Genomic DNA, 24534 nt, shown 5'->3' with positions numbered 1-24534 from the left:
GTTTTGGGCTCATCAGTTCCCTTGATGCCAAAATTGAAAAAATTCAATAATGCAATCATCATCAGAACTGTTCTTTGATCTGCAACTTTGCCCTCGATGGAAGCAGAGGTATTAAAGAGGGAGATATTAATTTAATTCAGTTTAGAAAACTCATTTGTAAGTGTTACAGTGCAGATGGGTAAACAGGTACAGAGGCACAAAAACAACAAATATAAAACAACAACAACACTGCATCAGCCATCCCAGTATTCTCAGTCGAGGCAATTCAATTCATGATTAAATAACTAAATAAATACATATTGCACCTCATCAATGAGGTTATTACACCTACGTTTAAACGGTATGGTAAAATCTCTGACGGGTTTCATCCCATAAACATCCCAGAAGAACATAAACAATAAGACTAAAAAACGTAGAGACCTCGACCTCCTCTTCCTCCCTTGTTAACGACGATGCAGTAAAAAAAAATAACAATCTGATTTCTTGAGTTTGGAAAGATCATGTTCCACATTTAGCCTTTGGCGTACTTATAAGACCGACACTTTTACACCTAAGAGCTTCTCTCACCTGCTGCTGCACACCTTCCCCAGAAAACTCCCACAACAACCGGAAATCGTCCTCCTGCATCTGTAATTATCAGCCGTCAACCTCCGGTTCTGACGAGTGAAGCCGATGTAGAAGTGTCTTAAAACTGCATTCTCTCTAATGGCCATCAGGGGGCGACTCCTCTGGTTGTATAGACGTCTATGACAAATTAACTCTACTTCTTACTTGATTTATTACCTCAGTAAACATTGTAAACATGAGTTTATGGTCTCAATCTCTAGTTTCAAGTCTTCTTCAATACAGCATGATGTTCATTTAGTAGATTATGGTCCATTTAGAGTCAAATAGTTCATGATGTTCTTGATGTTAGTTTTTTCGCAGCTGTAATCAATATTTTGCCACAAGAGGGCTCATAGTTTTACAACCATATTTTATAGAGGCGGTGAGGTTAATCCTGCCTGTATAAATTGCAGCTCTTCCCAAAAGAGGAAATTAAATCAGCGCGGGTTATGATGAGACATTTGGTAGAGAATTGGACTGAGCTTCTTTTTTTTCCTCCCCTCGACAGTCGGCTATCACATGACCCCTCCACACTCTGCATCTAACAATGTCGGGGCGACCTGCTCCTCCTGCTCGATGAGGTAACATCTGAAGCCAGTAATCCGTGACAGTGATGGCAGAGCGCCTGAGAGCGGGACAGAAATAGATATGCAAATGGCGAGAGTTTCATAACTCCTCGTATAGAAATCAGTATCTCGATCTGTTTACCTTTTATGTGCCACATCCTTTCATGCAGCACAGTTTCATCAATTCGGCTTGCTTCATTAGAATTCCAGCTGAAAATGTATCCGCTGAACATACAGGCAGCTTTACGTTGAGTGCCTTATTCATTCATTCAGCGCTTTTTCCTTTTTTTTTTGTTGCTTCTTTTTTTACTCAATATCACGCCACGGTGGGGGTTTGGAGGGGTTGGAGTTGCAGTCTCTAAACACATGCTGCATATGAGATCCAATTAGAGGTGATTTACTGCCCTCACAGAACAGGCAAATGGATGATAAAATAAGCAATCTGATCCCCCAGATGTGACATTCTCTTTTACTGTATTTTGCAGCACAGAGGATAAATTCAGCATCACTAGTTTTGCAGCTAATTTTCTTGCTTTTACAGTTTCGAGTCGAAGCTTCGTTAGATCTTCTGCTGCTCTTGTGGCCAGAGATGAGAGCGGGAGGCAGACAAACGTTTACTGGCCCCTCGTGTGTGTCGTGTGATGGTGGCAACTTGTGAAAATGTTAACAGATAGGTGGGATTAGAGGGCACGCTGTGCCCATGTGGCTCCCATCTCATCTGTTCAACGTGTTGTCATTTAGTGTCTTATCCAATTACTTCCACCCAAAGTGGATGTGGCAGATCCGGAAGGCTGGCCCACTGGGCTCCAAACTGTTGATGTAACGCCTTCGTACTAAATGCAAAAGGGATTGAAGTACACAGACTTTATGTAATGTGTGGTTGAAAAACACAAGATATATATTTATTTCAGTTAATGTGCATTTAATCCAGTGCAGGAAGGGTGCACATCTGGTTCATTTTCAATCATTTATTTTCGACTGATGTCACTGGAGGTTAAGAAAAAGATCAAGTGGCTGCAGTTAGACTGAATCTTTTCGTTTTTTTAAATGCGGCACAGGATGAAACAGGGATGGCGTCTCAAAGAAAAACTCAAACTCAAAGAGACCTTGCGTCTCATTTCTGCGCTGTTCGTTTTGATTCCCGTCTTCCTTGAATGAGAGATCTCAACATAAAGGCTTCTTCTTTTTTTTTTTGCTTTAATTAAAAAGCCAAAGTCTCACAGAAAAACAGCTACTGGGATATCAAGCTCGGGATAATACACACAGCACGGTGTAACGTGCATGTACTGCACACTAGAGAGATTTGTGTGTGGATGTGCACACACGTGTGCTGTGACCGTCTTTTAGTTGAGTTTTCCTGTCAGAGGGGTAATAAATGACAGCGTAGTACTCAGGGAGTTGTTATAATGGAAGATAACATAAAGATGTCTGCTGGTAGACGTCTTCTTATCTACATTATAACACGGAGTCCCTCTGGAGGAGGGCTGTTTATCAGTCAGGGGCTTTAAAGGGAACATGTGGACATGGGAATATGTGGAGGAGATGGATGTGAATAGATAAAAAATGGCTGAAAGACGAAGAAACTGGCAACTGACGGATGTTTGTTTTTTTTCGCCCATACGTTTTTTTGTGTCGATGCACTGTGCACCCTGAGATTTAGCACAAACAAATAATTCTACCGAATCTTTGAATAGTACGTTGTGATCCAAATGCTTTTCCTGGCCCATGAAAGTGGATTATCTTTGCTGCGTGACTCTCCTTCTCCTGTACTGTATGCTGGATGTGCACTTGTGCATTGAGCCACCAGGGGATCGATGGCTCATCTCCTGAAAGCGCTTAAGAGTGAGTTATGACCGAGTGTTAACCCCCGAGGCGTCTCCATTCAGACGAAGGTCCTTAATGGCCTCAAATCCAAACAGAAAAGTGGGAAACGGCACATTTTCTATTGCATAGTCATGAGTTAAATATGAGTTAAGCACAGAGGCATTATTTATAAAACGCTTAGTCCTAATTCGTCAAAACCTCCTAATACCAAATGGCAGCATAAAGACTTTGCAACATCCACCAGTGTGAATAGTCAAATCCCTGCAGTCTGGGTGAAATTCCAGATCAATTAACTGCATCATATCGCATGCATTGCAACGGCTCTCATCTAATAAATGCGTTTAGTTAGCTTAATATTTAATAGACTGGAGCAAATTATCTCCTTCAACTGAGTCTCGTATACTATAAAACCTAATAAAACCGTTTTGTTTTAGCTTCATTAGATTCCAGTGAAGAGGTTGATGTTTCCAGGGACAAAAACACGGACCTTTGTCAGCTAAACGCAGGCATGGTAATTGGAAAGGGGACACTGGGACATAATCACTCCATCCCAGTCCTGGTATGGCTTGTAAATATTCACACGTTGGCGCCGCTACCTGGAAATGTTTTGCTTAGGTGGAGAAGGTCATCTATAAAAAGCAGAGCCGAACAAAAACTGAGCACAACATGTGTCTCGGGCCGCGCTTCCACAGCGAAATGTGTTTTCACCCAGAGGAAATAAGTGTTCTTCATGTCCGTCTTTGTTGGTATTTCTGTGAAGGGGATGGCGGTGTCTTCACCCTTTTAAACAGTAGTGTGAATTGTATCTGGTCTCTGCTGAATGGTTGCTGTTTCACAGAGGGTATTTTTGTCAGTGTTTTCGAGCAGCGTGGGCCCAAACATGAGAATAACAGCTGCAATAGACCGGCACTCTGCTCTTCCTATTTGTGTTCTGGGTGAGAAAGCGATGTCGCTGACAGGTTAGAGCCATTGATGTATTTTAGAGAACCAGATACTGCGATCAAAAAATGGTTCCCCGTTCAGAAAGTTCCTCACGGTTTAGTGTTTTTAAACCCGCATGTCGTCATAATTAAAGCACTTCATTTGACGAACAGTGTAAGAGTAACCTGAAACAAAACCATCCGAGAAACCGTCATTGGAAACTGTTTGGAAAAGGGCAGGCGCTTTCAAAAAACTACGTGGCAGGTGATTGGATGACCCATCTGTCAATCAAACTCTAACCGAAGCCAGAAAACATCTTTTTCATCGAGACATGTCTTCAGTGTCGTTCTTTGCTCTTCTTTGAAAAAAGAAATATTCTCCAGTTCTGATATAATTGCTGGTAATGCAGCGTCTACGCTAACTTTTTAGGGAGCCGCCATTGTTCCCGAACAGACGCCTCTGCGTGTCGTCACACACACACAACCACAGACTGCATATATGAAGTGGACGTAGTCGGCGTGATGTCGCCCACTGGTTTGTAGCAGGTTGTTTGGAAGCCTCGAGTTCGGAATGTTGGCTCTCACCATCTTGGTTTTTTGCAACCAGTGAAGTTAAATTAGCATATTTGGACTGTATAGAGGAGTGACAAAGAGATGAAGGAAGCTCCGCCCCAAAGCGTACCCTGCTTTATGGTCTGTTTGACTCTAAATGGACCATCATTTACTAAATGAACATCATGCTGTATTGAAGAAGACTTGAAAATAGCGATAGAGACCATAAACTCATTACATTACTTAATGCCTGACAAGATGGATTTTCGTTTTCCTGCAATTTGTTCCGCGTAATCTGGGAACACCGTGCGAATCCAGCTGCTGTGCAAAGTACGTGTACGTATACATTTCTCAAATGTTTCACTTTAGTTAAACCTACATTGCCTGAGTTGCTTGTTTACACATTTCCGTCCACTGCTTGTGTTAAATGACTCTGTTTTGGAGAGCGTCTGGGTGTCGGGTCTCCTTGCCGCAGTGACAGTGAGGGATTAGAGTTTTGTTTTTCAGGCTGTAGAACTGGTTGTGTGATCAAATCAAAAGGGCAAGACGGATGACGGAGACTCTAATAGAGGCAACGCATCAGTGTCATCCTCATTATCTCCCTTCTCCATTAACCTCATCACCTCCGTAACACTGCTCACCCAGCACAATGGGTCATTAGCCTATTAAAGTGTAAATAATGTTCCCGCTGTGGAGCTGAATCATACCTGCAGATAACAAAAGAACCGATTACGATCATGCATCAGTGTCTGCAGGCACAGTCATCGATGTGTTTCATCCCACCGAACACACGGGTTCACGTACAAACTCACACTCACACACACACACACACACACACACACACACACACACGTACAGTTACAGCTCTTTTAAAGGAAGGCCTTTAGGGTCGGGGCCTGAAAGCTCTGTCATCCCCTGACACCGCACCGTGATGGAGGAGAGAAAACCCCCATGTGTCTCACTCACAGTCCCCCAGAGCAAAGACATTCTGCAGTAACTGAGATGCGGTGAGCCATGACACAGGCCCCCCCACCCCCCCCCCACCACCACCACCACGGCTCTGAGCATTTAACATCAGTATGCCGGTATCAGATGTGGAAGGTCCTCGAGGGAGACGAGGAAGCGGCGCTGTGGGTGAAAACACGACTGAGGCCGAGACCGAGGGAAAGAGAGCGAGAAGTCCCAAATGGAGCCCTTTGACAAGCAGACACTGGTCACAGTAATCTCTCGAGGATCGGATTTGACCTTTTTTATTGTATCGTCTTTTGCTTGACAGACCTTTACCTCCAGGTTCACTGACACTATGTAGCTCCGCCTGCTGTCTTTTCAAGGTCTCACTCCCAACTCGTCAACACAGGACTCTCATCCAGGAGACGGCTGTTCGTGTCCTGTGTGACAATAAAAAAGAAACGTTGACATTTTGTCCCGTGACTCGGTCGTCAAGCTAACGTCAACCACGCTCTTTTCCAACACATAAGTGGTTTTGTTGCCAAAACCCAAACTTCCTGTGAAGATGGTTTATTTTGATAAGCATGTATGTAACAACAAACGAACACGCCGACACTAGAGGGTGGTACCTAGAGCGTCATTTGTTTATGAAGCTATTAACTAAATCACATGTACTGTGAGGAAAAACATCAATGCTGGTGTTAATATTTCTTACAATGGCTAAAAACAGCATGTACTGTTTTAAATCAGCTCTACTCTTGCAAGGCCAATTCTGGGATGGAGTCGACCGTTTGGGACTAATCACCGTCATGAAATAAAATAATGTCAACGGCCTCTAATCAGACCCCCCTCCTCGCCTCCCCCCACAGCTTCTATCGTTTTTACTCTTTCCTGTAACGACCATGTAGCGTTACAATCACAGCGCAGCACAAGCCTGTTCTACACTTTCAGTGGTCTGGAAAATTAAGCTATCAGCACATTACAAAACCTGGTGAATTAGCGTTGATGACACTGTGCATGTACAGGCTGCAGCCGGTAGCTCGCATGAATTCAGCAACATGTTTGTCTTAATTAGTTGTCTTTGCACGTATGGTATGTGACTGAATATAACATCGGAGAAGGATTGGATAAATAGGACAAGAGGGGGGGGGGGGGGGGGCTCTCTGAATATATGAGCAATGTCTCCCTGATGTTGATTGTCTTTATGTTAAGATGCTGCCAGATGAGCTTGTTTTGTTGCCGCTGTTAACATTCATTTATTACAAATTGAAAAACTGCACCACAGGAATGCACTACTGTTTTTGTCGTGTTTTGTCGTGTTTGTCTTGTGTAGCATAAATGAGCTACGGCTGCATTTCTCTATGCAACCCTGTGATGCAGAATAAATTATGTCTGTTAGTTGTTGCAGTTCTCCTCTAAATTTATGTGTAAAATAAACATGGTCTAAGATGTTTGTGGCCCAAATAGGTCAAATTATCAGCAACTCAACCTCGTCATGCGTCCACATACGAGTCACATTTAGTTTTCACCATGGCACCAAATATCAGCTATATGTATAAATAAAGATATAGTTAAGATAATGTTTTACTGTTGTTTACTATTTGTTAACACCGCCAAAGGAAAATAAGCTCACTGAGCATGCTCAGAATCTTCTTCTGTGGTATTTAAAGTATTTTTGACGTAGCCTTTATCGCCACCTACAGGCCCGGCGAGCGTTGGAGTCGTTATTGCGATATTTTTGTAAAACAAAGGTGATGACAGGATTTTATTTTAAAACTTTGAGGAAAATATCCGTTTGACAAGATATCTGTGTAGACAGGGCTTTATCCTGTACTTTTACTTGTAATGGAGCATTTTAACATTTTAACTAATTAAAGGTACTTCTTCCACTGTTTTTCTGTCTCTGTAACTATCATTCAACTGTATGTTTGTTTTGTTGTATAATTACTTTCTGTAGACTTCACTTTAATAAAGAAAGTCATCTCATTCTCAATGCTTATTCTTCCCCCTTTCTTTAGGAGTATTTACTCTGCATAGCTGCACCACAAATTAATTAATTTTGCCCTCCATCCCAGTCATTTTTGAGGAGATGATGTAAATTTGAGGAGAAAAAAATGGCATGTTAGGAATGAGTGCAGCTCAGCCGTATAATTGTCAGGATATTCTGTTATTCGCATCTGATGGCAAAGTCTATTTCCAGCCTGCAACAGAAATGTGTGGAGAGGAAATGACTTTAACAGCCTTCCTTTGAGTCACACGGAGGAAGGCTCCATCTCTTCTCCTCACATGCTTCTCCCTTGTGAGATTATTTCTCCCTCACTGTGTCTCCTTTTACCTCGTCTCTATTTCCTCACCCTCACGCCTTCTTGGCTCAAATCATTTCTCCTGCTGACCCAGAGAGGACAGAGATTCATCTGGATGCGTGACCCTGACGATCAAGCACCACCGCTTGGGGTCTGCACTCAGTTAACCGATTTCTGGTGAGAGTTATGGGGTTACGCATAATTGCATAATGTGCCCCACACTTCATTTTAGATCATGTCTCTAACTCTGGTATCAAATTAAATCTTGCCTTTCGCCATAACTGCTGTTCACAATTGATTTCCGGTGTAACCCTTGAAAAATAATAATGTATTCAGCGAGAATGACGATCAAGATGAATCACCATGTTTGAAGATTTCAAATTAAACACCCGTCAATATTTCTTTGTACTTTATTAATGGCTTGGAGCGTGTGTGTAAGTTTAAATACATTTAAAAAAAATGGCCGACAAACAGTTTTGAGGTCACAGCGTTTAGTTTAGAGGTCTTATGGAGGTTATGTCGTTATCTATACTCCAGTTTTCTAAATATGAAGTTCTCTCATAATGATTTAAATAAAAATAAAAGGGACATAGAATCAGTGCTGGAGGAGTTTTTAAAGGGGAAAATCCACAGATTTTGATCTCACTTGAGTCAACAAGTTTGAAAATGAAATAATCTGGTGGTGTGGAGAACAGAGTGCGTTCACCAGACCTCTTGAGCCCGCTCCTCGTCTTCACTTGAGGCTAGCGGCTCAAGGCTACATCAGCCACCACGAGCGCAATCTCTGAACCAATCGGTGATTGGTCGATACAACTCGGACTCCAGACTTAAACCAGAACGCTTCAGATACCCAGATGGGACAGAGGATGTCGTGTGTGTACAGATTGTAAAGCCCTCTGAGGCAAATTTGTGATTTTGGGCTATACAAAAATAAATTGAATTGAATCGTCTTGTGGGTGAAGTATTCCTTTACAGGCAGGGTTGGTAATCTTCTCATGACATCCTGACAGCAATCAATGAATCAAATGCTTCGACAAAAACAAAAATCTGGTATTTGTGTCCGTTGTAGGACTGTAATCCACCCGTCCAATAATTTCATCGGGCGTGAATGTAATGATTGGACGGGCTACCTGTACTTGACATCTATGAGTATTAACAACAGCAAGGTTTGCTGTTTAAGTGGGAGTGGCTTCGGAGGGAGGCCTGAAGGGACGGGCTGTCAGTGTTGACGACTTGGCGACGTTTTTTTAGGAGCGAGTGCTGCTCGTTTGCGCTTTACGGCGTTTTCTTGGCACAATTCTGCCACCTGTCGGTCAGCCGAATAATATTACATCCTAAAAGATAAAACTGCTCCATAGAGCTACTCCTGGAGAGAGAAAATGTGTAAAATGTAACAACCTAAAAGGAAGAGTGCGTAAGAGTTTAGGATTTTGTGAGCCGCGACAACATTTTACGGCCCCCACTGACGTGTGATGTCATCAAACAATCGCCATTTTCTTTTGCACGAGTCACATGACCACAGAGAACAGTTCAATGTCCGTTCTAATCCGATTCTATTTCTACCGGTTATACACTAACAATCCAAACAACTGTTGCTGCTGTTTTTCTTTGGAGGTGTGTAAACTTTGTGATTCAGTTTCTTACCGCTTTGCCCCCTGGGAGGTGTAGCTGGCTTCGCCTCGGGGGTTTGTTTTTGTATCTCATCTTGTCCAGTTTGAGTTTCTGTCAGTGAACCATTTTTTTTTCAGAAATGTTGCTCACTGTTTGTAGTGATGATTCAACCAGAAGAGCTCCATGTCCCTCCAAGCCCCACTCCAGAAACACTGTCTTCACAGAAAGCAAAAAAAAAAATTGAACAGAAAATGTAACTTGGAACCTAAGCACCCAAAAATACCTCCTCCCACCTCACTACACAGAAGGGCACTTATCATGGCAGGCAGAGTACGCAGCGCAGGTCAGTGCGTAGTTACAGATCGCACAGAGTGACTTTTTGTTCTATTTCAGTGCTTTACCTTCATTTTCCCAGGAAAATTACCGCTGGTCAGACCTTAATGTACTCATATGTGGCTACAGCCTTGATGGAATGAATCATATAGCGCAGTGAGTCATGCCTCACAAGCGATGCAGTGATGAATACTAATCGTATGTATATGGATTTCTTCATGCTGTATATTTTATGAGCGGTTACAGGAGCTGTTAGACCCCAAAGAAATACCCCATGCTTGCTAGAAGTTATAAGAAATAAGAAGGGAAAATGTTTTTTTCTTCTTTTTTAATAAATCCTGCTGGAATTTTCTTCAAATATATCGCCTGATCTCCCCCAAACCAGAGCAAAGTATGTCAAGTCCTCCCAGACACCATCTCCATTTCATTTGCATCTCCTCAAAACAGGCGTGCATAAATACTCCTGTTATTCTAATCGGAGGCCGTGTGCCGCCGTGGGATTGGCTGATGGCTGATGACTCACTCCGACAGGCTGGTGTGGGGCTGGTGAGGAGAGGGGTGGGTGGATGTGTGGGCTGGTTTTAGGTGGTGGTGGAAGAAAAAAAAGAAGAGAGGGGGAGCAGGGAGCAAAGCTCTCTCTCTCTCTCTCTCTCCCACTGCTTGTGCGCATTGTTGTTACCAGATTACCAGAGCACGCTGGTTCTCACACATTAACGCACAACATAAATACTTGCAAAGGGAGTCAACTTGATCTACATAGACTTTCTCACTATTGTTTTTTCTTGCCTCCCCATCCATGGCTGCCTGTAGCCAGACTTGAGGATAGACACAGAGCCCGGAGGAGAGAGAGCGAGAGAGAGAGAGAGAGAGAGACTTGTGCTGATCACAGAGGCTGCAGCCCCCCAGCCTCCCCTCTGTTGCTGCTACAGTACGTGTGAAAGAGGGAGAGGCAGCAGAAGGGCGAGAGCTGCTGTTTGTCTCTGAGACTGGGAAAAAAAAGAGGAAGAGAGAGGCGAGAGGCGAGCGCTGTGAGTTTGCGGTGCAGAGCGGAGACGGTCAGTCCTCTGGTATGTGTCCAGTGTGAGCGCACCTCCACCTCCACCTCGCAGCACCAGGACTCTGACAAACCATCGGCACAAAAACAGGTGAGTCTCAAACAGCCTCATGGACTTCACACTTTGATATGATTATGATTTGAACAATAACAGGAATGTATTGATTTAACAAGCTTTGATTGATGAAAGTTCTCCTAAAAAAAGAGGTGCATCCATCATTAGTGGGGGGGCGGCATCGGCATGTGACGAGTGGAGGGGGTGCTTTTATTTGTCTTCTTTTACATGAATGTTGTTAGTTTGTGTGAAGGCTTGTTTATTTCTTTGACTGACAAGTGAGGAAGACCACAGGGACTTGGTGGAAGAGGGGGGTGAATCCATCTGATCCCCCCCCCCCCCTCAATGTGTAGATCCATGTGTACCTGACAGAGAAAGTGGGTGGAGTGGGGAGCCGTTCCAGCTCTGTTACTGTGATCCGAGTCTTGTTTGGAAACACAGAGACAAACACGATGAAGCCATCATCTCAGATGCTGCGGGCGGACTACAGTATTTGATGGAATGCAGCCTGCGCTTGCCTTGTGGACACAGTGATTTACGGACAGCTGTCGGGGAGATCCGCAGCTGTTTGCGTGTCAGATTTACGCTGTTGTTGGGCTTCGGGTGAGAGCCTTTTGTCTCAACCCCGGCGCAGGAGAACTACTGCGTCTAATTGTTGTGGCACGGACAGGATGTGATCACTGTGGCGTAAGACTGTAAGAATGTGCCCAGATCAAAGTCTTATCAATTACATAATACGATTTTTCCAACATACTGGAGTGGTTTCACAAACAGAGCCGGCATCGAGTCATACATCCAACTAATGAGCAAGATTATGCGAGGCTTTTTCTCTTTTTTCCCTGTAATATATGCTAATGACCACTTTTGGACTGCATGTCTAAAAAGTGATGACACATAGCATGTTTATTTAGATTTCTCCACTGATTGGTTTTGGGCCTCGACCGAGCTCAAACTTCACCATCTTCATCCTGACACAAAGCCGTCTTCGAATCTATATGAGCCAAACGTCGCATAGCGCCTCCTCTTCCTCCTCCTCCTCCTCTTCCTCCTCCTCCATGTTAGCGTGTGACACTTGTCGCTCGTCCTGGAAAATGTAATTTGTGTGAGTGTGTGTGTGTGTGTGTGTAATGGCATCTCATGAGAGTTTACCGCAGGGAATCAGCAGGTCGGTCCAGAATTGTTTCCTCCAGTGCACCACTTGTTGAATCAAAGTTTTGCCTGCGAAGCGAGTCTTAAATCTGCCTCGACTTACTTCGAGCCCGTGTGTGATTTTGGTGAGAGGACAGAGAGAGGGACACAGAGAGGGGGACACTCTGGGCTTTGAATGGGGGCCGTATGGCCGAGCGAGATTTCACAGAGAGACATTGTGAGTGTGGTGTGTGTGTGGTTTACCCCTGAGCCATGACCGTGATCCGGGCTGCCATTGAGGGTGAAAAATATCCGTCCGTGTTTGTGTCTCTCTCGCTGCTGCCGTTTGCCTTTCGACTGTCAACTTGTCACCGGCTGTGATGTTGAGGAATCGGCCCCAGTTCCCCATTGACCCTGCCACATCCCTTCATCACCCATCCCTCAGTACATCTACCCCCCCTCCCCCTCCCTTATCCATCCATCCATCCATCCGTCCATGTTTCTCCCACCGGGTTTCAAATATTTGTCTCTTCACTTTCACCCCCCCCTTTTGCTCGCTCGCTCTGGTCGCCACAGAAACGGCTGATTCAGGAAGGGTGGGCGGGTGTCTCCGAGCTCTCGCTGCTCTCGCTGCTCTGCCCCATGCGGTGCTTTCACAGTACATTTCTGCTTCTGTGCTGCTTTTCATGGCCCTCGATGTTGCTGACAGCTCAGATGGCTCAGTCAGATGTTGCACAACCGCATCGGCAGCACAAAGGACACGTTTGGTGTTTTTTTCGAGTTACCGTTCATGTTCAGTTGGTTTCGAAACACAGGGAATCTCTTCACGGCCTGCTGACAAATCACTGGCATGGTTTACATCATTTGTGACTCTGACGTACGCGTCCGTCTCTCTTGACTGGTCTATTAATCAAGAGTCGGGTCCATCCGGAGAGATTTCAGGCCTATTTTCTGCTTTAAACATGTGACACCCGGGTCGGAGTCACACTGTGTGTGTGTTTAGAGACGACACTGAGCGGATTAATAATGTAGTGTACCACGAGTCATTCAATAATAGATATGCTCTGACCTTTCTCTTACATAAGGTCAACGAGGCAGAGTGAGAGTGATGGCGGACAGGATTGAAATGAAAAGATGGAATCGGAGAGAAAATTCTTGGATAACTCCCCCCCCCCCTCCCTTCTTAACTGTGTTTTACAGCAGACCTCCCACTCAAAAAACCCAGAAACAGCACCCGTTGGATTTGCTTCTGAAATTACAGATGAATTCATCACAAGTGGCTATTTTTTGTTTTCGTGTTTGTGGTTTGATCCGTTTTCTTGCATGCTTAGTTAGGATGGCGGTGGTTGCCATGGCGATGGTTTGTACAGTAGAAACACTGCCTTTAAAAAAAAAAAAGGAAAAAAAAGCTCCTGAACAGAAAATGAAACCGGTGTTGTGCCGCAGCAGGACCCCAGGAGCTCACCCCGCTGTGCCTGATCAAATTAAAACGGGAATATGTATCCGCTGAGGAGGGAACAGGGAAGACCGGCTCGGCCTTCTTTGTGTTCGTCGAGCAAACACATCGTGGATCACAGAGTCACACTATCTCAGACCAATTAGCTGCAAAAAAAAGTTACCTGCAGTTAATATTATGTGGCTATTCATTGTTGTTTAAACAGGGACGAAGATCAGCGTCTCCTGAGTTTGAACCGTGTTGATTTTAACTTGCTCAAAGCACAGTTTGATCTCCTCTCATTTAATGAAGGTTATGTGTTTTCTTGTTGCTTTTTTTGAGAACAAGAAGGTGTAAATGTATGCAGGCTGCAGGGGTTTCTCCACCCTGCAGTGTTTAGCCATTACAGTCGGCAGTGACGCAGCTCGAGACACGCACAGCACACTGCAGACCCGTCACAAGACACACAGCCAGAACAAAGAGCGTACACTGTCATCTAAGAGAGGAAAGAATAAAATCAACATGGACGATAACACAGGAGCTGCCTTTTTCACAACACAAGGACGTTAGATTGGGAGATGCGGCGTGGCGCCATGTGATGAGAACCGGGTGGGTCACCCCGCTACTTCTTTAGGACAATGTCCCCCCCCCCCCCCCCCCCAGTGTCACCACGACTCAGGTGGGACACTTTAAGATCACTTCGGTCACCTGTTTGTGTGAACACGTGAGGTTGTAAATGTGTGAGGAGTTCACAGATGACGGCAACCATAACATCAGGCACTTTGATGGTTCCACAAGCCCCATAACTAAACCACAAAGGTAAGTTTATAAAAGAGGAAACTAGACACTTGGCTTCCAGTTCAAAACTATACGTATGTTTAGGATAAGATAGACTAAAAGTCGTGTGTTGTAAATACATCCACGTAGATCCCAACAGAACTAGTGAATGTTGCTGTGAATCTAAATATAAAAAAACATAATTAATGAATAGAGAAAAGGAGAGGTAGCCTAGCTTTTAAGCTACACTAATATGGGAACCTTCCACCACAAACCACACGTGCAAATGACAAAAAGACGTTTGTTTAGCGCACAAATCCACTAAAAGGTACAGTAGAAGGGATGTGCAGCCTCAGCGGGGCCACTTCCCCTTTAATGCATTCATGATCACGCCCGTACAAATAACTGAAGCAACAAGTAAACACGCATGTGTAGTGGTTATAAGGTAATCAGTAATCAAGTGTTTACTATGCATTTAAGAAAGTCTGCACAAAATGAAATCTTTGCACAACATACTTTCACTTTTTACAGAATATAGTCTTCATTGTACCCTGAGTGTAAGACAAAGGTGGAAAGCGATCTTACTCTGGCTCCTAAGGATATCTGTACTTCATAAGAAAACAACCGAATAAGACTTGGACACTAGAATCATGTTTTATTTCCGAATTAGTTAGTTTCCATGTTGTTTCCATGTTGCTTTAAAACTGCAAAGTCAGATTTAGAACCTGCTATCACTGTGACTAACTGATCCTAATACATGAAGTTATAGGTGATTAACTAAGTTAAGTCTAAGTTTCCGAAGCGGCTAAAGGTTGATTTGCATCAGAAATGTTTGTGAACAGAAACTGATGAAAACACTACAGGAAACTGACCATAATTCAAAAGGCATTACTTGAGAAACATTGTTCATTACAAGCATCTTAAAATGTGTAACCAGCAGATAAAAACAAACAAAACAGGAGCTACAAGTTAATATGTAGTTAATGAAGCCATTTGTTCTTTTTAGTGACGCAGCCCTATAAACTAACTAAAAGCGACGACATACGCTGATAGAAGCAGTAAAGAACGGGACAAAATAAAACTGTCTGAGAAAGATCTACTGTAAAAAGGGCGAAACAGCATCAGCCTGATTTACCAAGATAATAAAGAGGCACAATCATGTGTAATGAAGGTAAACACAAACTTCAAACTGTCAACCGGGGAACTCGGTGCATGAATAAATCCCCGGCAAACCACAGCATCCATCGCCACATCTTGTGCTCCTCATATAACGGATAGCAATAAAAAGCTGCTCTGGTTTCAGTGCATATTACTGTCAGTAAATCTCGTGAATAGACCCGGTTATTCCTCTGTGCCATTGACCAACACTGAAAAAAACACATCAATGAGCCTCAGTGTTGCATTGGGTGACATGTTCCTGCATAAACATGAACATGGGCAGTGCAGTTTATTTTGAGTCAATACCATATCCTGCTGCTGTAAATACTCACCAGAGCTGCAAACCTGCAGCTGAAGAACCTCCCAAACTGAAGCCATTCTCATGGACCTAGTACTCCCTGAGGACTAGAAGTACTTTGTATTACTTGCTGAGGTCGTATGGGATCTTAACCTTGTGCGAATCTGCCATGTCCGTAACTTTACCATATTTTGGCAAATATTTTGGTAAAGTAATTAGTCCCCGTGTGAATTGGCATCTCTGTGATTTAAGGGTTGTAGTTTTTCTTTGCAAGTTCTTTTCTTTTCTGCATTCCGAATGTGCCGCATTCACACGAGGTCCTCTGGTAGTACTAGAACCCGTGCCAATACAGGGCTTAATACACTAGAAACTACAGTTAACAGCTGTTTTAAGACAATGTGTAACCTGGTGTGGAGCGGAGCGCCAAAGACATGATAGGCAAGACGGAAAGTAGACGTAACAACAACTAACACATTGTTGGTTCTGGTATTTTAACAGAATTCCTCGACAATAACTCTAACGCAGCCTCATCCTTTAAAATCCTTTAAACCCATCGAGATCTGGAAGAAATCTGTGATGTTAAGATGTTAAAACACTTAAAAGTGATTCAATACAACCTAAAAAAAGAAGCTTTGGTTAGTTCCAGACTGACAGTTTGAACTGAAGGAGCAACATCCCTCACATATATGTAGATGTTTTTGCTGATGTGACGTGAGGGAGCAACAAATCCAGACCGGGTTGTAAAGAAGATTTAAGAATATGAGCAGAGGAACTCACTGCTCATGTAGGGAGATGGTTCTCCTCTGCTTTGGTGAGCAGATGAATGAGTATGGAGCGCTTCTTTCTTTATTGACTTTACTCTTCTCTACACTCAGCAGCCACCAAGATTGATTTCTCCAATAAGCCGGCCCTGTCTTTTTTCACTGCGCTGTTCTGCTGGTGCATTGGGGCCACGATGTTGCTGAAGGAATACATCTCGCCGCTAGGAATTTATGCAGATACCTTCTGGTAGTAGTCTTAGCTGTGGACGAGAGAAAAGTACACGTTTGCTGCCCAACAGGTTAAAAGGAGCGTGCTTCAAAACACGCCGAGAGGAGATCCGGTGAATCATGCTCTGAATTACGTTCGACGCGCATTTGATTTGATTTCCACGTGGAGCGAAAAGCTGAATATTTAGCCTCCGACCGGTCGTTACCACAATCACATCTCGAAGTGGATCCTGGATGATTCCCTGCGGCTCGCTGCTGTCTGATGACTAATGTTCTCCTGAGCGCCGTATTAAAGCCCCTTAATTGGTTACAATAAACCAATCGCTACCTCGCTCATTGGAGCTTATTGTAGTGCAGAGCGCACCGTGCGCTCGATCTCTGCAAACTTCTTTGCAATTTGTTCCCAAAGCCGAATCGCCCCGTCCCGTCATCAGCAACCGATGTCCTCACTCGTCTCGGTTCTAATCCGCGTCGACCTCGCCTCCGGACACACTCTTCCCGCCACCTGCTCCTCTGTTATTCTTATTGGCCAGTCAGACAGTTATGAGGCCTCCGGTTCAAAATGTCCTCCACACACACACACACACACACACACTTTTATACTTTCCTTTGGATGAAAGGAAGAAGCGAGGTAGAACAGAGGAGGGAGGGAGAGCCATAAAGCTCTGGGTTTAACTTCGATTCACCACAGTGCGTTTCTTCAGCGCCGTGAGTCTCAGCAGTTTCCACCCGATCTCTGTGTAGCCTCGAAAAAGTGCTGACTGGCTTACGATAGGGATCACTAAGAGAACAATATGCAGTTTATGCTTAGTCAGAGGAAGACCGCTTGCCTTAAATTAAAAGTTACATCCAGAGAGGAGTTGAGAGAGACGGGGACTAACTGAGGCTGCAGGTGTATGGATTATGTTCAGGGTTGAAAGAGAGAGAGGCAGCGCGATGTAAATGTTGCCGTTTGGTGTCGATTTTTGGTGCTAGTTTGGCCTCGCTGACTGATGGATACGAGGAAACTTAACTCTGTGACTCTGTCCCCCGAGGTTCAGTGCTCACTCTATCCTCATACTAATGGCACCATTACTGGGCTTCTGAAATAGCATTTTCCTACATCACAAAATGTGTGCGCACACACACACACACACACACTTAGTCTGGTTTTCTTGACTTTTGGGGACATTACATTGACTTACCTTCATTTCCTGGAGGCTTACCCCAACGTAAACTAAATCTTCACCCTAAAATGTAGTAATTTACCTTGTGGGGACGATCATTTAGTCCCTTTAGGAAAAGCGAGTCCCCACGATGTAGCTGTGTTAACAGAATTATGTTCCCACAATGCAGGTAAAATATGCACACACACACACACACACACACACAAGTGGCACATTAGACATTCAGACGCACACAGAAAAAACACAAACTCTCATGACTGTATGCATGCATTTTTAAATTGTAAATTAAATACTATTTATAGAAGAAAAACACCAAGACGAGATCAGTGCAAATAATAATAATAATACAACTATAATATTTTCTTTATGTAGCACCTTTCAAAAACAGTGCTTTACAATAAAAACACTATAAAAGTAATTAATATCCAGAACTTAAGCTATCAACCAGATAATACCATTTAAATAGTAACAACAATAAACCATCAGTAAAGAAAGAGATGAAAGTGAGATTAACGCTGAGTTTGAGTCCTGACAGCAAAAACATGCATGACACACTTCAGATAAAATTTGGAGCATGCAACCAAGAGTCACTCCTCAAATAGATCTGAAAGATCCACATTCACAGGAAAGTATACTCACAGAAAACAAATAAAGATTCCTCTTAATTCACCTCTTTTATCACCATATATTATGTATGTATGTGTGTATGTGAGAGATGTCTTGATAATATAATCAAGATGCGTTGCAGAGGAGGATTTAATGAGGGAATGTTCCTTTTCTATGAACAATCACAGCAAATAAATCAGACGATGCACAGGCAGTTCAGTGATATCCTCACAGGCAGTTCAGTGATATCCTCACAGGCAGTTCAGTGATATCCTCACAGGCAGTTCAGTGATATCCTCAGTTGTGGTCTTGTCCACTCTTGGAATAAAATCCAGAAGGCCTCTTTGTCTGAGACCGAGAGAAAACTAAGACGAGACAGAGACCTTCAAAAAGTGGTCTTTAGCTCGGTCTGGAGACCAGGACTGATGTACAGTGCTACAACACTGCCTTCCATTTTCCCAAAAATGTGAGGATTTTTTTATCCAGGATCACAGTTAGTGACAGTGTGGGCTCCGTGAGGGGCGGGGCTTAGCAAAGGTTCAATTGAAAAACTGAATCTGAATTTGATAGATTCAAATTCAGTTTCTAGTGATGTTTGTGCCCGTAGTGGTGGATAAACAGATAACGAATGACAATATAGTAAAATACAGTTGTAGCCTACTGTGAAATTGTATCGCCTAATATGCCGAGTTATTTCTTGTTCCGAGCCCTTCTGGACGGCATCTTGCTCTTTTGTCAACTCCAAAAGGCATTTTACCAGTTGGAATGTTGTTCGAGATGGCAGACGTCACTCGATTTCCAGGTCACGGAGAGACGAAAGGACAAGGACGCATAAATAAGCAGCTGGAAAGAGCCCCACATCACCAAATCCAGCAGGGGCCTTCGCTATGTGCGTCATCCGCCTGAGTCTCTCTCATATCTCCAGTCACTCTTCAGTCACTCATAGTTTCAGGAGTATGATTCCACGGCAGACTATGTGGCTTTCACTTGCATCGATATCAACCTTATTCTTTTTCAAATCTCCCAATTTATCTCTTTCGCAGTTCCATCTGTCTCCTCAAATCACTCTCACGACTTCATCTGCAGCCTTATTCGACTCTAATACGACTCAGAACGCAGTGTGTTTCTTCTTATATTTGAATGGGTATTGCATCTTGCAGACAAAAACACTTTATGATTAAGGAATGAATGGTCAATAAAGTGATTCAATAAACTATTTGTATTAGGAATAATCAGACTAGTTTTAGGTTTCATTTCCTTTCAGACAAAAAGAGAAATATTGTACCAGACTCTTGATTATAGTAGACAGTTTCAAGTAGGAAACTTAATGCTGACATTACTGCTGTAATAAAAAATAGTTATGTCCCAATTACCACTGTTCAAAATTGCATTAAATTTAATGCAGAGTCAGAAAAGTCATTTGAAAAACAAGAGCCTCCAGCCTTGCTACGCTAGCGGCTTGAGGCTGTACTTAAGCACAGAATGCTGTCAGCGTGCTAACATTCTTGTAACGATAATGCTAACATGTTTAGCAGGTATAATATCTACCGTGTCAGCATGCTAACATTAGCTAATTAGTACTAAACACAAAGTACAGTAGAGGACAACGGGAAATGTTTTGCAGATATTTAGTCATGAACCAAATGTGGATTTGCTGGATGAAAAGTTCCATCCAGGAGCTGTTGAGATATTTCAGTCAAAGCGGGGATGCTTGAGGGAAAGTCCGAAGATCACAAAATAACATTTATTTTAACATTTAACACTTGGAACTGATGAAGGCACTTGACAAGGTAGTACAAAATGAAAACCCTACTTTGGTGTTTCATTTTCACCTCTTTACTTAACATTTCACTCAACATTTTGTTTTTCTTTTTACAAAAAGCACCAAAACAACTGGCAATGAGGAAGATGTTGCGTAGATATTTAGAAGAATATATTTAAGAAAACAAAATTTGAATCATACCCTCTCAACTAAAGTTATAATGAAACATCCTCTGGGGACCATGCATGTACACAAATTCATGGTAATCCATCCAGTAGGTGTGACAGGCAGACCATCATTATATATCATCATCTCTAGAGCGTTAATGAGGACAACCCCTCCCCAAAATAATCATCTTTCAAGGAAAGAGTTAGAGGTATTGCTATTCATAATCTAAATTTATTTAATACTGCATTTTCTAACAAGGTCATTTTTGTTACGTTTGTAAAAGTAAAATTTCCACTGCACCCCAGAGATGATGTAGAAAAAGTCAACAATGCCTGCTTGATCCATTAAATCTTCCATTCCCGAGAGGCTGCAGTTTAATTACTCCACAGACCAAAAACATCTCTGGTTTCCTCTTATGAGGTCTGCGTCACTCTAAACGGAGATGAGGATGTGATGAGAGCAAAGCTGCCACACACACACACACACACACACACACACACACACACACACACACACACACACACACACACACACACACACACACACACACACACACACACACACACACACACACACACACACACACACTCTCTCTCAAATACCTCTAGCCAACAGATCATCCCCATCGCTGCAGCACCTGCCCCTCATCAACCCCCTCATCAAGCAGAATAAGATCCCTGTTAATCTCAGCCCATGGCGCAGCAGCAGCGCTCCCACTGCAGGGCTCAGCTGTTCCTTCAGGGCTTCCTGGAAACAAGAACATAGAAGGTGCTCACAGCCTACTCTCTCTCTCTCTCTCTCTCTCTATGCCTCTCAGTCTATGACTTTATATTATGCACACATGCATCTCGGCTCGTTACTTGCATTTTATTCTGTTGTTCTTTAAAGGACCCGGAGGAGATATCCAGTGCTGGAAACTAACTAAGAGCATTTACCGAAGCGCTGTTCTTAAAGGAGTAACGAAACCCCCCAAAACACAAGTAGAATTTGTAGTTACTTGGACTTAACTAATTGCATTTCATGCTACTTTCTACTTCTACTCTGCACTACGCTTCTTCCACTCTGAATTTAAGTTTTTTCAACTCAAGGCGTTCAGGGCACTCCTGCACAAACGCAAAGTGCACAGAACAGAAAAACGAGAAAGCAGCTCGCCAAACGCTTCACTCACACAATTACAGGCTGTTAAAAAGCACTCTGTCTAATCTGGGTCTTAATCGTCTGATGGTCCCTCAGGTTTATCTTCTGACCCTTTAGGGGTTGGGAACCACTGGACTTAACACCCTAACTGTTAATGAAGTTGCTAAAACTAGCTCCAACTCAACCTCCAACTGTGAAATCAGCATTTATAATGTCGTATAATTTGATTTATCAGCCACAGGGTCCGTTTCTACTTTTGATACTGTAATTACACGTAGCTGATAATACTTGTGTACTTTTACTTAAATGCTAATTTATAGGTATTTTTCAATCTATTTTCCCATGTTTTTGTGTCTAAGTGAGGGATGGGGACAACAGATTTTTTAATTGGTCCAGTATTGAGCGCGCTGTAACTGGCCGCTGCCAAATGAGCTGCGAGGGCAAGTGAGCATCGTCAATGTAACGTTACGGCCACAGGAAATGCTTGTTTTGGCCTCCGACATGCTCAGATTGTTATTTGTTATAGAAAGAACTACTACAGAGGAATAAAAAGCTCTTCCTTCTCTCGTGGGGCAAATGTGAACATCCGTATTCTTCGGCTCAAATGAATACGGGCCGCCATCAAATTTAAAGACCTTGACATTGACTAAATATTAAAAACCGAGATGTTAAAAGTCTTTTAAATAACTAGAAGCTACGCCTTCTGTATCCCAACACAACAAACTCTGCCCGGCTGTCAGACACCTATATTAACAATCAGAGCCTATCATGGCAAAAACAAGCAGGTTTAGTGGACGTAAATAACCCGAATACATTACACTGCAGCTCGTCTAGCTGCTGCATGCTGCCTGCAGAGCTCCCGCTCAATACGAGACCAATTTCAGAAATTGTTTTCGCCAAAAGTCACTTCGACACAAAAAGATGGAAAAAGTTAACCTTTAAGTAGCATTTTAAAATGCACTACTTTTACCTGTTATGGAGTATTTGTACATTGTTGTATCGGTGCTTAAGTAAAGGAGCCTAGTACTTGTTCCACCTCTGATTTAGAGTGGAGACCTTTGTCCACTTTGGGGTTGATTTCTATTTCTTTGCTAGCTCCCAAAATGTTTCTCCTTAAATGTTTCTCTGACTGTGTTGTTCCGTCGATGGCGGATCCTGATGCCCCACTTCACAAAAGTGGGGGAATTATGGGAATTATTTTGGCCGCAAAGTCCTCCAGAGGACCATCAGGGGAGATGCAGTAACAAGGAGGTAATTGAATTTGAGGTTTCAGCTAATGATTTTTCCAACAGAGGTTTACCCCCCCCCCCCCCCCCACACACACACACCCCCCACACCCCCCCGGGCTCGCAGTGTCACGCATGGCCTGCGCAGAGCGTTGCTCAGGCGAGCCCTAAATCATCCAATAATGGCTTTGGAGAAGCTAAGTGCCTCTTACTCTTTTAACAGGTGTTATTAAATATCACTTATTAATCTGACAACATATACAGGGCTTTCCAGTTTGTGTGTAGTCTTATAGGCTTCGCTGAACAATCGTTAAACTTGATTCGTTGCTTTTGGAAATAAGCTTTGTTAAAAAAAACAAGTAATGTTATAACTTGACATAGGAATTTGTTATTTTGTCTTCAGCAGTTTCAATCAACCCACTGACATCCAGTGGTGGAAGAAGTACTCAGATCTCTGACTTAAGTAAAAGTAGAAATACCACAGGGTACAAATACTCTGTTACAAGTAAAAGACCTGCATTCAAAATTCTACGAAAGTAAAAGTACACAAGTATTAGCATCAAAATTAACTTAGCTTAAGTGCTCTTTATGCAGAATGACGCATATATATTATATACGTGGATTATATTTATTGATGCATTAATTCAGACCTTGTTGAAAGCAGTTTCATGGAACTAGGAATATTGTCTTCCAGCCATAGTTCCTCCATGAAACTGCTCATTTTAAGGTCTGTAGAACATTTTCAGTAACCGGTTCATGAGTTCTCCAGAGAGACATTACTGTTGAGTGTTGCAAATGTATATTTCTTTGGCGTTTTGAGTGCCATTATAGATCCATTATATTCAAGAGAAGCCAGAGTAGGCATAGTACATATTTTTTTCTAAAATAGGATCCTATAGTGGTCTACCTGAGGCTGCATTACTTTGCGTCTCTGCACTGAGGAGATGGGTTTACACTGGGGTTAGTTGAAAGCCTAGTGCGTCTCATACAGATGCTAAAAGGGTTCCTGTGTGCGTCAGTATTATAGACTATATATATATATAAGAAGTGGAGGTTGTTGTTGTGGGTTGTGTCACTGGGTTGTTTGTGGACTGCTGTTTTGAAGCCTCAAGTTCGGCACTTTGGCCGTAGCCATCTTTTTTTTTGCAATCAGTGAGCAAAAGTGACCATATTAGGGACTGTGGAGGTGTGACCTGTCAATCACAAGGTAGCCCCGCCCTGGTCTATTTAACTCTAAATGGACCATAATTTACTAAATGAAGACTGGTCGGTATCAGATGCTGTGACAAAGCGTCTGTATTTTTTTTATATACTACAGTTATAAGGGGAAAATTTGTCTCTGCATTTAACTCACCCCCGGGGAGCCATTAGGGGTTCAGTGTCTTGCTCAGGGACACTTCAACACATGCCACGTCCCAGCCAAGGATCGAACCATCAACCTTGCTGTTACTAGACACGGTCACCCCCTATTTGACAAGTTGGGTGTGAGAACGGGCGGCCCAGGCGGATTGACATCTCAAATTTGAAACCTTCAAGCGACTTCAAGGCTGATTTGTCTCCATTTTAGTTCAGTCATGAACCGACACTCCTCCCCGCGGAGGCCCTCGTCTTCTCAGCCTCCATTGTTATCCTTTTTAATGCTGCTCCGCATAATCTCCATCTCAATGTCTGTCTTTCCTTTCACCAAATCTTACTCAGGTATCTACCCTCTATTAGGCTATATTTATTTCTCTTTACAGCTTGGAAGCATCTCTTATCACAAAATGAGTGGGTATCATAATTGTTCCTCTAATCCCACCTCGGCTCAGCCCACTGCTCTCACTCTCACTCTCTCTCACACACACACACACACACACGCACGGAGTCCCCATTGCAGTGCTGTAACCCATTTAGGTGCGACGTCTTGTCGTTG

At 43.1% G+C, this 24534-nt stretch overlaps 1 protein-coding gene across 1 annotated transcript in view; it reads left to right on the top strand.

Moving 5' to 3' along the window:
• The first annotated feature begins 10501 nt into the window (after nt 1-10501).
• The window catches only part of LOC142959189 (prickle-like protein 2), a 41282-nt gene continuing 27249 nt past the window's right edge, over nt 10502-24534 (top strand). The window contains exon 1 of the mRNA XM_076100397.1: nt 10502-10808. The gene's annotated coding sequence lies outside the window, so the exon portion shown is untranslated. The remainder of the gene's footprint in view (nt 10809-24534) is intronic.

The sequence above is a fragment of the Anarhichas minor genome, unplaced genomic scaffold, assembly GCF_050575085.1.
Source record: "Anarhichas minor isolate MPS153535 unplaced genomic scaffold, ASM5057508v1 ptg000003l, whole genome shotgun sequence".
NCBI classification, from domain to species: Eukaryota; Metazoa; Chordata; class Actinopteri; order Perciformes; family Anarhichadidae; genus Anarhichas; species Anarhichas minor.
Note: the sequence above shows the minus strand (reverse complement) of the source record. Positions and strands in the feature narration are given on the sequence as shown.